General features: G+C 48.4%; 1 non-coding gene across 1 annotated transcript; it reads left to right on the top strand.

Annotated features, from left to right (window-relative positions):
* The first annotated feature begins 7,789 nt into the window (after window positions 1-7,789).
* LOC116886001 lies at window positions 7,790-7,930 on the top strand. Its single transcript, XR_004386073.1, has one exon. It is a non-coding gene; the product is annotated as a small nucleolar RNA SNORA38 (small nucleolar RNA).
* The last annotated feature ends 225 nt before the right edge of the window (window positions 7,931-8,155 follow it).

Raw genomic sequence — 8,155 nt, 5'->3', positions numbered from 1 at the left:
AACACATAGAGATGTGCACTGAGACAGAGTCCGACTATTTTGAAACAACATTAACAGCTGTTAACCATGCTGGTGCCAACGACACTGGACACATTATATAGTGATTCTTTGGCCTTCACAACTCTATGAGGGGTTTACTGTGATTGTGCCCATTTTACAGATGGAAAGAATAAGGTCCAGAAGTTAGGGAATCTGTCCAGAAGAGGGATGTGGTGAAAACGGGTTGGTCTGGGCTTTATACTCAGTGGGACACACTTCGGAGTCCACTCTCTAACTGATCTGACAGGACGTAGGGGTGAGTGGAGGAGAAGGGAGTGGCAAGCAAATGGAAGGGCTCAGTGCTCAAGGTGACTGGCTGCTTGTCTTAGGGTGTCTTCTGCTATGACAAAACACTATAGCCTAAAGCAAGCAGGGAGCAGAGGCCAGGGAGGGGTGCTACTTACTGGCTTGCTCTTCACGGTGTGTTCGGCCTGCTTTCTTAGAGAACCCAGGACCCCCAGCCCAGGGTGGCCCCACCCACAGTGGGCTGGGCCCTCCCCCACTGATCACTAATTAAGAAAATGTCCTACAGCCAGGTAGATCTTTTGGAGGCATTTTCTCCATTGATGTTTCCTCCTCTCCGATGGCTCGAGCTTGTGGCAAGTTGACATAAGACACTGCTCTTCCAGAGAACTTGAGTATAATTCCCAGCACCCACGTAGCTCACAACCACCTATGGCTCCAATTCTGGGGGACCCGCTAGGGAGACTGATACATGTGGTGCCAAAGCAGGCAGAACACCTACACCCATAAAATATAACAAGAACAGAATAGAATGAAACAACGCGGTGGCACAGGACAGAAATACATTCATCCATAGTAACTCATAGCCCTACCTCTAACCATCTTCCTGCCTCAGCCTCCCAAGGGCCAGGGTTGCCAGTGTGACTGACACCTGTCTTTAATAAGATAACTTCCTTTGGGGCTGCGATTCTGCAGGGCAGGCAGTTAATCTGCCATGGTCTTTTGAGGAGCCTCCTCAGACCCTAAGAAGGCCAGTTGGTACCTGAGGCTGTGTGTGAGTTCAAAGATCGCATACCAGGGAGGCCACAGGCTTTGGAGGCCCAGCAAGAAATCAACATGGTGGAGAATCTAAGCAGGCGGTCAGGGAGAAGGACACAGCGAGCTTCGGGATAGAACAAGAACATCTGGGCAAAGCAGATCGCAAGGAATCTTATTTCCCTGCACAGGAATGAACAGTCCCGAAGGGAAGGCCAGTTAGAAGGCTGTTGCCGAGTGCCCTGCCCCAGCCCGGGGCCAAGGCTCATCCCAGGAGGTCTGCTGTTCCGGCTGCTTTCTGGCTTGCCTTTTGACTCGCAAAAGTTAGTTACTGCCCCATCACCGTGGGGTCTGGTTCAGAACCATCTTTTACATCTGAAATTTGCTCTCTCTGCCTAACTTCCTAACAATCCTTTAGCTGCTTCCTTTCAAAATGCCAGAGAAGCATGAAAAAGCTAGGAACTCCCCACTCCCTCCGAGAGGATTATTTAATATAGGATTAATATACGATTATTTAATGTAGGATGCTCAAGGGGATCATTTATAAGTAAGATAACTAGCAAACTCCCCAGTCTCGGGAGCTGGGAGCAAAGCAAAGCTTAGGTGAAAGGGAAGGGAAGGGACCTTCAGCCATGTGTGCTCAGAGCAGATAATGAACTTGCGAAAGCAAGAGAAGGGAGATACCAGATAGTACTGGTCCAAGACCGGCTGGAGATGAGAGAGGGAGAGAAACCAGTCGCAGAGATGTGCTTAGTCTTGCTTTGTTTTACCCTGGCAAATAATATATATTTCCTTCATTAACTGGCCACAATGAGGCATTGCTGAAAACTCACAGCTTTTGAAAAATACCCCACCCCCACCCCGGCGCACTGGAGATCAAACCCAGGTCTTGCATGGTACCGAGTTCTTCTCCCGCCCCTGATACCTTCATCCCCGCCCCCAACTTTTCCTTATGGAAAGCTACAGACACATGCAAATGCCGAGCTAGAGTCACACCTAGGTGCGACGACACCTCCAGGCCTGGTTTCCTGCCTCCCTTCCTTCGGCACTGCTCTGTCGCCACGCCACCGTGAGGACTGTGCTCCGGCTCCCCCTTCACTAACTCCCCTCCCCCTCTTCTCAGGAAGCCTGGGAACACTAAGGGGGCCGATGTGAGAGAAGGAAAAAGCACCCACAGAAACACCCAGGGGTTGGGGATTTAGCTCCGTGGTAGAGCGCTTGCCTAGCAAGCGCAAGGCCCTGGGTTCGGTCCCCAGCTCCGGGGGGAAATAAAAAAAAAGAAAGAAACACCCGTGTACGGAGCGAAGTGTACAGCGGATAGACGAGAAGGGAGGCGAGACTCCTAGTAGCCCAACCCCTGGGGGTGGGGGATGGGGGAATGGCAGAGTTTAGGTAGGGTTGGGCAGCTGGGTTGAGTCCTTTGAGGTCTGGAATAGGATCTAGTGTTATTTCATCGTTGTGCAAATGTTTCAGGGCAGCTCTGCAACCCAGGAAATGCAACCTGTAACACGACCAGGCTCTAACCTGAGTGGTGCTGTAAGGGACGCACTCTTGCATAGACTTCGGTGTGGGAGAATGCCCCAGGAAAACACCCCGGTGAAAGGAATTTTTCAGCCCCATTATGATCTTAGGGGACTACCAGCCTACGAGTGGTTCATCATTAGCATTGACATAGCATGTGTCTACCCTCTGTTTATGGACTTGTCTATCAGCAGGGCTCCGCCCCCATGTGTAGTCACGCCCCTCTCTCTTCGTATCCTCCAATCTCACTCAGAGATGCGTTTCTCCTCCCTCCAGTTTTAATCGATATCCTGCCTCACGTGAGTCCTTTCCCTGCAGAACACTCCGTGCTCACACTATGGCTCTCAGCTGGGCCTCTCAGCCTCCGTCCCAGCGCTCCTCTGCTTGAACGATCCTAGGCATTGACCAGTGCTGGGCTTGCGGGAAGCTTTGTGCTCAGGGGTGCCTCCCTGCTGAGGGGCTCCTCAGGGTCCCCGGCACCTGTTTAGGTGCACACTGCCACCAACCCTGCAGCTTAGTTTTCTGTACACAGGTTCTCAGAAGCTCACAGAGAATGGGGGTCAGGAAAAGATGTGTGCAGGAAAACATGGATCACACAAGATTAACCGAACCACCCACGCTTTCAGAACAACTCAAGCCTATAGAGAAGTGTCTTCCCCAAACTGGTGTCTGCACACACCCTTCTTCAGGGACTTTACATTCGACCTGGAAATTCAAATTCTTTAGAAAGCATGGAGACCCATCCTCCCTGCTCCCCGCCCCCCTTTTTGCAGACAGGGTTTCTCTGTGTAGCCCTAGCTATCCTGAACTTGCTTTGTAGACCAGGCTGACCTTGAACTCAGAGAGATCTGCTTGCCTCCAGCTCCCGAGTGCTGAGATTAAAGGTGTGTACCACCGCTGCTTGGCATGGCGGCCCTTCTTAAAATAACCACGCTTCCAGCTCCAATTCTGCCACTAGCCTGGTGTACCCCAAGTCTCAGTCACAGGGACTCATCTGCCTCCCTCTGCCCCCCTTCCCTGCTCACCTCCACCCCCTCACTCACTGTGCCGAGGTCTGAGACATTTAGTAATCTAAAGACTACTGGCTGATGGGCCACTTCCCACTGCCCGAGCTTCAGTTTTAGTGCTTGTTGGAGCAAGGTAGGGGTTACAGCAGTCAGAAGGTACAGCATTCTCCACAGGCATTCAGAGGGGACATCTGGACCCCGACAGCCAGCCTGGAAGAGTCCAGGAAGCAGGCACTGCTCCCCATCCACACCACACATCTTAGTGTCTCAGTGTTTGATGAATGACTGAAGGAGGAAAGAAACTGTTCGGTCCTTTCTGTTCCTATCACTTCAGACACACAAATATTGGGATTTTTCATAGCCACTGCAGGCTGTGTGCTGCAGTTTGGAATCTTGAGGTCTCAGAATTAAAGCCACCCCGCTTTATATTTTCAACAGTAAAATAAGCCAATCTCTAGGACCAGGAGAATCTTCTACCTCGAGTTTTACACGTGAGAGTGCCTGGCTTTTCACACCACAGACAGACCTGTGAATCCAACCAACCCATCCGTTTACCAGAGCCAGGAAGCTCAGGCAGCAGTGCTCCTGCAGCCCAGCGTGGACATCCACATCCGGCATCCTAGCCCTCAGGAGGCAGACAGCAAATAAGTGTGTCCCTTCACAACGCCCACCCCCTCAGTGAATGTTATTGCAAAAAGCACCTTTTGCCGGGCATGGTGGTAAAACCTTTAGTCCCAGCACTTGGGCGGTGGGTTCGAGGCCAGCCTGGTTTATAGTGAGTTACAGAACAGTCAGCGCTATGTACTGAGACCCTGTCTCAGATAACAAAAACAACGAAAAACAAAACAACAACAGCAAAAACCCAACCCCCCCCAAAAAAAAACCAAACCAAACAAACAAAAGAAAAAAGAAAGGCATTTTCACCCTTTATTTTCACCTTCTATTTCACATTTTCACCTTTTACTCTGAATTCTTACCAAGTTAAAACTACAGCAAGGTAGACCTTGTTCTAAATTAAGTCTCCTCCAGTTCTGTTTTGATTGTCTTTTTCTAAAAGTGGTCTGGTTTCTTCCCCACTGTCTTTCATTCTGACAGTTAGGGAGTTTCCTAAGCATAGCTGGAAGTAAACCAGACCAAACCAGACCAAACCAGACCAAACCAAACCAAACCAAACCCTTTTTTTTTTTCCCTCAAATTTCTCTAAGTTTACCCTTCCCTGAACTTTTTTCTTTTAGTTTGTCTGTCTGTCTTTCTTTCTTCCTTTCTTCCTTTCTTCCTTTCTTCCCTCCTTCCTCTTCCTCTTCCTCCTCCTCCCCTCTTCCTCTTTCTCTTCCTCCTCCTCCCCTCTTCCTCTTTCTCTTCCTCCTCCTCCCCCCATTGCTCCTCCTCCTCCTCCTCCTCCTCCTCCTCCTCCTCCTCCTCCTCCCTCCTCCTCCTCCTCCTCCTCCCCTCCTCTTCTTCTTCTTCTTCTTCTTCTTCTTCTTCTTCTTCTATGCCATTGTTTTTTTTTTGGTTTTTTAAATTCATGAACTTAGGGTAGCTTTGAACTGTCTATCTGTCTGGGATGACAGGTGTGTAGTACCAGGCCTGGCTTCACTTCTTTTTTTTTTTTTTTTGGAGACAGGGTCTCACTATGTAGCCCTGGTGCCCTTGAACTCATAGAGACTCACTTATCTATGACTCTCAAGGTCTGAGCCTAATAAAATATTATTAATAAATCATATAGAAAAGAAAAAACGGAAAATGATAAATATTATTAGGCCACCATACTTGGTCTAATAATAAATAATTTATGTGTGTATGTGTGTTGCAGGGGTTGAACTCAGGCCGTTGGGCATATATGACTATGTAAATACTTTTCTGCAATGAGCCATCTCCTGGGCACAGAGGCGTTAGGTGATATTTTAACTGTATATAAGCTGGGTGTTGTGGTCACACCTTTGATCCCAGCACTCGGGAGGAGGCAGGTGGATCTCTGTGAGCTCCAGGCCATCATGTCTACATAGTGAGTTCCAGAATAGCCAGAGCTATATTTAAAGACCCGGTCTCAAAAAAGAAACAAACAAAAAAAAGTATAAAACACTGCTGCATCAAAGGCCTGTTCGCTTTCACTGAATCTAAGACATCTCAGGGTGTGTGTGAGGCAGAGCTGTGTACACCTGTAATCCTCACACACTAGAGGCTGAAGCAGGAGGATAGAATGTTCCAGGCTAGTCTGGGCTATACCTTACCAAGACTATGTCTCAGACAAACAAAATGAACCCCAGGATGTATATAGTGCTTTCATTTCCCAGTAAGGAACTGAAGTTCTGAACTGCTAAGTAGCTTGGTCTTCTGAGGTCATCTGTCCTTCCTATCCCCTCCCCTCTTCAGCTCTGGGCTCGACCACTAGTCCTTGGGCACGCTCTGCAAGTGTTCTGCTTCTGAGGCACACCCTGACTCTGCTCCTGTCAGCTTTTACTTTCCCCTACGGGATAATTACGGTTCATTTCAATTCTCAGACTCTGTTACCAAAATGCCAACCTTCACTGGGTTTGCTGTTTTGAAATATGTATGGTCTTAAGTAGCCCAGGCTAGCCCAGAATGTGTTAGGTAGCTGAGGTTGGCCTTGAACTCCTGATCTTCCTGCCTCTACCTCCTAAGTGCTGGGATTACAGAACACACCATGAATAGTTTGTCTGTCTGTCTATCTATCTATCTATCTATCTATCTATCTATCTATCTATCTATCTATCACACACAGTTGGGGGTTGAACCTGCAGTCTCAACCTAGGCAAACATTCCACCATTGAACTATATCCCTAGACCTAAAACCCAAACCAAACATTTTCTTTTTGTAAAATGACCTATCTGTCAAGGTCACTGTTTATCCTATTCCCACCCAGAATTCCCAGGATGGGAATCAAATGATCTGAGGTTTGAACAGCCCCCTTGTCACATACCCTCCTTCTACAGTCTCCTGCTTCAGGCCAGGGTACTGCCACCCACCTGGTGGCCATAGTCAGTAGTCTGGAAGTCCAGTAGCAGGGCACAGACAGGACATAAGCCCTCCACAGGTATTGGCTATGTGAAAGATTTAACGGTTGAATGAGCGAGCAGGAGCCATGAACCTCAGCTCTTCCCTCGCCCTGAGCCAGAGATTAACTGATCATAAAGTCCTACATCATAAATCTCTCTCACATCCTCTCTCCCTTTCTGATCCCTGCCTTGCTCCCCTTGCTGGATTTTGTCAGGGCTACAATGAGATCAATTTGCATAAAAGCATTTGGGAAAAAGGAAACCTCTTTTTGGGGGGGGGAGGGAGGGAGGAGGAATCCCCGAGGAATCTGGGCTGAACGTACCAGGCCCAGTCTTCTGTTTTGTTCTAACTCTGTCTTTTCCCGACCGTGATTTCTCTGCCTCTGCTGGAAGATACTCATTACCCATTTGCTGGAGGAAACATGGCGCCTCGATCTCCACATACCTACTAACACGCCATTCCGCCCTTTTATGTTACTTACTCCAGTTATTTCTTAGAGTAAGATCCGTCTATCAGGAAGGCTTGAAGACCCCGTACAAAAAGGAGCACCTGTTCAGTTTTTGTAGCTCCCATGGCATCTCATGAGACCTAAGGCGTAGGGGGAATGCTTGATAAATGTCTACTGACCATAGGGGGAAAATGATGCAGATCTGTAATTCGTGGCAACGTAGGTAAAACCCAGCGGCGTAATGTGGAGTTAAACAGGGCAGCACAGAAAAACAAGGCCTGCATGGCCTCACTTGCGTGTACAATAAAGCAAACCTAATCTCATAGATCAAATCAGATCTCGATCTGGTGGCAGAATGGAGGTTGCAAGGGGCTTGCTTAGGAGAGTAGAGTAGGAGGGAGGTAAGGGTTCAGTTACAGAGGAATAAGGAGCGTCTGTCCATGCCAGGGTCACGATAACGATAGATATGCCACTGCAAGATTTAAAAAGCTACACGAGGAGCTGGAGAGATGGCTCCGTGGCTAAGAGCACTGGCTGCTCTTGCAGATGACCTGGGTTTGATTTCCAGCACCCACAAAGAGGCTCACAACCATCTCTTAACTTCAGCTCCGGGTGATCGGATGCCCTCTACTGGCCTGCGCTGGTACTGCAACTAACTGGCACACATGCATACACCCAGGCTCACACATGTACTATTAAAATAATAAAGTCAGTTAAAAAACAAAAAAGACTTTCTAAGGTTTTGGTTCTAAGAATTCTGTTTACAAGTCGAAGAGGCGTGTTTTTGGTTCCCTGTCCTTGGACACGTAAGAATCGGAGGCAAAGAAATGTGGTGGATTTGGAAAGGACTGGGACCAGCTTGCCCGTCGCAGGCTCAGGACCAACCATTCCACAGAGGAAGAAAATTAAAAACAAAACAACAAAACAAAACAAAAACAAGTTGAAGAAGCACATGCATTTAGACTTGATTTAAACATTACACCCAGATTAACTTGGCCCAAACACAAGGGCTCCCCAGTATTCAGAGGGCTGGGCGGTTATTAGGGTATTCGAATATTTCGATGTGATTCCTCCTCTCCCCCAATCTAATCTCCCTGACACTGGTGCTGTATGCCCTTAGGA

The sequence above is a fragment of the Rattus rattus genome, chromosome 16 (genome assembly GCF_011064425.1).
Source record: "Rattus rattus isolate New Zealand chromosome 16, Rrattus_CSIRO_v1, whole genome shotgun sequence".
In the NCBI taxonomy this organism is placed as follows: Eukaryota; Metazoa; Chordata; class Mammalia; order Rodentia; family Muridae; genus Rattus; species Rattus rattus.
The sequence above is the reverse complement of the archived record's forward strand: the minus strand, read 5'-3'. Positions and strand labels throughout refer to the sequence as shown.